Raw genomic sequence first — 6,000 nt, forward strand, 5'->3', positions numbered from 1 at the left:
CTGGGCAGACTTCTATGGTCTATGCCCTGAGCGTGACTGAATAGATAGGGATGGGCTGGAGTGTAAATTTGAAGGGGCTTCGATGTTAGCTTGAGAACTTAGTATAAGAACAGTATTGGGCAGACTTCTACGGTCTGTGCCCTGAGAAAGGCAAGGACAAATCAAACTCTGGTATACATATAAAGTATCACATACCATGTAAAATGAGTTTATCTTGTTGGGCAGACTGGATGGACTGTACAGGTCTTTATCTGTCGTCATTTACTATGTTATTATGTTACTGTCCTCTTTGAAAGGAATTACAGATGTAGTCATACTAACAGCGATATTTATAATACTGAATGCCAATAAACCTGCTCATATATTCAGTGGCAGTCTTCTCTGGTACTTTGAATAAAAAGCAACTTTAGGAAGAGCTGGGTCTGTAAGCGAATATTTCCCCAGATAGTTATTGTTAGCATGGTGATTCCACTTTCCTGTTCTACTCCTGATTCACATCTTTGCATACAGAATCCAAATTAGGATGTATCACCTCCATGCAAACAGATCCATCAGGGGGAAAAAAAGGCACATAGTTCTATAGTATGATATGATGTGGAAGTGGTTTAATTGCCTCCGTTATCTTTAGTGCATTGATAGAAAACAGAGAATCATAATGAATCATCTTTTACCATGACGAGTACAGAGCGCAGTACTAAATTGAATCAGATGTAACCCCTACTGTGCAATTGGAGCACCCTGCTCACTTCACTTGGCTATTTATAAGGAATATATTTTGATTAAAAAACATACTTAGGGGGGGTCACGTGATGCAGTGAGCGGCAGAAGACGTGCTCTACTCTAGCTGCTCAAAGCCTCGTTCAAAAAGCAACTTAACTGGCGATCCCCGCCCTTGAAAATCTCCCCAACTGCGCAAAACAGCTTTCTTAATATATGGACAAGTATATTACGAGATCTCTGATGGCTCAAACGGCGAAAAGTGGAAAGAAAAAGGAAGACAAAACAAAAGCTGTCGAATCCAACATGGCGCCGGTTTCGCCGGCACATTTTCCTTCCAGCCAGAATGGTGAGACGCTCATACCGGAGCTTACGGAGGCAGTTGTGCGGGCATTAGCCCCACAATTTGATCAGTTATCGACACAAATAGCAGGCATAACGGCGGTGACCTCGGAACTCTCGCGGCGCACGGGCGAGCTGGAAGCCCGGGTGGCAGAGGTGGAGGAGGGGCACCAGGAAAGTTCGGGTGAACTAGAACGATTGTCCCGCCTGATACAAGATTATACAGAGAGAATCGAGGACTTGGAGAATAGATCAAGACGAGACAACCTCCGCTTTGTGGGCTTTGCGGAATCCTTATCAGAAGCCAATTTGAAAACTACTCTTGAAACTTGGTTGCAAGCGAACTTTCCCGAAGCAGGAGAGGGGAGGCAAATACGTCTTGAGCGGGCCCACCGCGTGGGACCTAGACCAGCAAGAGAACAGCGCCCGAGGGTGATCATAGCAAAGTTTCACGACTATTCACAAAAAGCAGCCGTTTTGCGGGCATATAAAGGATGCAGAGACTCCACTAAGTATGATGGCGCAGTCATCCGTGTTTTCCAGGATTACTCCGCGGCCTTGTCAATGCAGCGGCGGGCGTTTTCGACAGTTTGCACGAGTCTGGTGGAGAAGAAACACAGATTTATGTTACAATACCCAGCGACTTTAAAAATCATGGATAATGGAGTCTGGAAAGCCTTTAATAAACCAGAAGTAGCCGTGGAATGGCTGAATAAGCAGGTAGCAGGGCCAGCAGACTGATTAAAACAGCTTTACTGAGAGATCATCATGAAAGGCTGGAGGTGATTAAAACACCTGTTGGATTACAATTATCGAGATTGCCAGGTTGGCTGTTTGGAATTTTGTTGATCACTTGGTTTGTGGGTTCGAGTGGCCCAGTTGTGCAGAAGAATGGACGCAAGATGTAAAACTGGCGGCACCCAGATGCTGGAGAGCCAATTCTAAGACTGGAACGATGATAAGTGAACTAGAGTCATTTGGCTCGCAAGTGCTCTAAGCTTTATGAGAGATGTATAACCCGGTTGTTTGGGGGTTTGGAGAGGGTGGAGGGAAGTTCAGAAATTTGTTGATATTTAAAAATGACGGAGAACGAGGCTTTGTTGGCACCTATTGACCCCTCACCGGACGCGGCTAATTTGGGTTGCGTCTGGTGACGTAGGCCCAGGTGCGACTAAATGGGGAATAGAGTAGGGAAGAGGGTAGGTCTAAGGGGGGAGGGTAGGGAAGTCATGGGAGAGCAGGGTAGAATTGAGATTAGATTTGCATGGTGGGGGGGGGGGGAGGGGGGAAGGGAGAAGCACAAAACTAGACACTGTTTATGTTGGATTATGGAGTCCTGTCGATTGGAGCAAATGTTATCTTTACAGCAAGGACCTGGAAAAGTGCAAAGCTTTGGTGAAACCTGCTGCAATGCTGAGGCGGATAGGAATGGGAAGTTACTGGGAAAGGACTGTAGGCCACCTCTGTTACACAAACTAGGCTGCTGGGTGGGGGCTGGGCACCCGGGAGCTCTAAGAATATGGAAGTTGTCTAATTTATGTTACCAAGTTATTTAAAGGATGGCTAGGCCACCAACCCCCCGATTGATTTCATGGAATGTATCGGGTATCTCCTCCCCAATAAAACGCACAAAGATTTTGACAGCGTTGCAGCGCCACAAAGCTGGAATAGCATGCCTTCAGGAAACTAAATTAACGGACGTTGAGCACCAAAAGCTTAGACAACGTTGGGTGGGAGAATGTTATTTTGCATCTTCGGGCAGCAAAAAAGGAGGGGTGGCAATTTTAATTCATAAAAATATGCAATGCACATCAAAGTTAATTTGTAAAGATAGGGAGGGCAGATATATACTTTTACAGCTAAACATAATGGGACAAGAAGTTTTCCTACTTAATGTTTATGGCCCAAATGTATATGACCATTCCTTTTTCCAACACTTGGTTCGGCTAGGAATCCAATATGGTCATAGCCCATGGATAGTGGCAGGAGACTTTAATCAAGTCATGGATGGGCTCCAAGACCGCTCTGGACCGCAAACAAGCCCAATGTTTGGGAGGGGTAAAGGATTGGGGTATTTGAGTACCGCTTTAGATCTTATAGACCCATGGAGGTTAACCCACCCTACATCTAAAGACTATACGCATTTATCCAGAGCACATAGCTCATGGTCGAGAATAGACTATATATTAATATCCTCAGTCTTGTTTCCTCAAGTACCACGTGCAGAGATAGGAGTAATGGAAATCTCAGATCATGCAATGATTTGGATTGAACTGGAAGTGGGAGCAACTAGTTTACGTCACCAAGTTTGGAGGTTTCCTGGATATCTGGCAGAGGACGCAGACTTCCAGGATTACTTGAAACAAAGATGGTCTTATTTCCTTGACACGAATGGGGGCCATGCGGGGGAAGCTAGATTGTTCTGGGAGACCTCCAAAGCAGTGATCCGTGGGGATATAATCGCTTATATGTGTGCTCGTTCAAAGAGATTGGCAAAGGGAGTGAAACAATTGGAAGTAGCGTATCAAGCAGCGAAACGGGCACACATAGCACGCCCCTCGAAAGAGTCCAGGGAGGTTATGCTGGCCTCTCTGGCAGCCCTTAATACAATGATCCATGAGAGAACAAAGAAACAATTTTTTTATAGATCTTTCTCTTTCCACAAACATGGTAATAAATCTGGGAAATTGTTGGCCCGCCTGAATAAGACCTGGGGGGGAAATAGGTTTATACCAACACTTCGAGATGCAGAGGGTAGACAAATAAACAACTCAGAGGAAGTAGTCAGATTATTGGAACAATATTATGCAAACCTATACAAAGCCCCGGAGGCGCCACTCGGTCCGTCCATAACAGATTACTTGGCAGACTCTGGAATGCCACGTCTGAACCCTGAAGTGCTAGAACAATTAAATATGCCTATCAGGGCCAAGGAGCTGCAAAGAGTAGTGAAATCATTAAAACGTGGGTCAGCTCCGGGTCCGGATGGATTTGGTGCTGAGTACTATCAATTGCTTTTTCCACAAGTGGGTGGCCCGCTTCTTGATTTTTTTGAGGAATCCATTGAATGTGGGGGATTTAGGCGAGAGTCTAATGAAGCCTTGATAACCCTAATTCCAAAAGAGGGCAAACCACCAGAAAATCCAGGTTCATATAGACCTATATCTCTTATAAATGTTGATTTAAAGATCTTAGCGAAGATCATCTCGGAACGCTTATCCCCTCTAATACCAAAATTAGTGGGAGAGGGTCAAGTGGGGTTTGTGCGGGGTAGACACCCTTGTCACAATGTCAGGAAGGCCTGTTTAGCCATTGCACAGAGCCTTACCAAGAACGAACCGTTGCTGCTAGTTAGCTTAGATGCCGAAAAGGCTTTTGACAAGGTGAGATGGGATTACCTTTTTTCTGTCCTTGATTATATTGGCATCCGAGGGTGGATATTTAATGCTATTGTAACGCTATACACTAATCCAAAAGCGTCATTATTGATTAATGGTATGAAATCAAACCCCTTTACAATAGCATGTGGCACGAGACAGGGTTGCCCCCTATCACCACTCTTATTTTTGTTATACCTTGAACCATTGTTATGCACTATCCAAAGGGACCCAGATGTGCGGGGGATTAAATTACACTCGCGGGAGCTCAAAACTTTAGCTTTTGCAGATGATATATTAGTAACTATAACAAAACCCCAATCCTCTCTCCTGTATTTATTTGGAATTCTGGAGGAGTTTGGCTTCTACTCGGGCCTTGCCCTGAATAGGAGTAAGTCTATGGCTCTGCCAGTCCAGACACGGATACGTTCGACCTGGGAGGGGGCATTTCCATTAACATGGGCAGAGGATAAATTGAAATATCTTGGCATATGGCTGACAGCCGATCTGACCACCCTTTATAGCCAAAACATAGAACCCCTTAAACTGAAAACTAGACAGACTTTGCAAACATGGACGACTTTACCCCTATCCTTGATGGGGCGGATAGCCCTCTATAACATGATTCTGGTCCCAAAGTGGGTTTATGTATTGCAAGTGCTTCCTTTGTTCCTTAAACATAAGGATGATCAGACGTTGACGAGGGTAATGACCAAATATTTATGGCAGGGGAAGAGACCAAGGTTACCAGTTGCTAAATTATATCTCTCTAGAGCTAAGGGGGGATTGGGACTCTTAAATCTAAAGTTATTCTCTGTGGCAAGTAATATGCGCCACCTCTCTGATTGGTTTCGTGGCACTAGTTTCTTTTCGTGTACTAGTATAGAGACCATGGTGTTCTCCCCCCGACATTTTAGTGCATGGCTACATGCTACGCCAGGGGCAGTAAACACACCCCGGTATTTCACATCAGTGGTGTCTCCATTAAGACAAACCTGGCGTTGGCTGGGCCGTAAATTTGTTTTTTCTACAACTTGCACTCCACTATTGCCGATAAGAGGCAACAACCACTTCCCCCCGGGGAGCTCGGCTAAACTTTTCCTAGAGTGGGAAACACGGGGGATTAGCTATATACATCACTTATACTCAGAAGAGGGTATTTTAAAAACTACTGAAGAATTAGACAGAGAATTTGGTGTACTTAGAAAAGATTTTTTTGCCTCCTTCCAACTAAGACATTATTTACGATCTATTCCACCTGCACATTTGAGTCCCCAAATATGGAGCCGACTGATGTCTCTTTTAGCTTTGGATGCTCAAGGGTCAGTCCCTTTAAAATATTACCATTCGGAACTACGTGAGCAATTAGGTGAGATTGATTACGAACAATTGGCAATGCAATGGAATAAAGAACTACCAGTGAACGTTAAATCTGATCACTTGAAGGCATGCTTTCTGGATTTACCCAAAATCTCTGAAAGCGTGGCGCTGCAAGAAACGGCCTATAAATTCCTGTCTCGAATGTTTTTTTCTCCACATAGAGCATGGAGGGCGCATGTAGGTC

Source organism: Microcaecilia unicolor, chromosome 11 (assembly GCF_901765095.1).
Source record: "Microcaecilia unicolor chromosome 11, aMicUni1.1, whole genome shotgun sequence".
In the NCBI taxonomy this organism is placed as follows: Eukaryota; Metazoa; Chordata; class Amphibia; order Gymnophiona; family Siphonopidae; genus Microcaecilia; species Microcaecilia unicolor.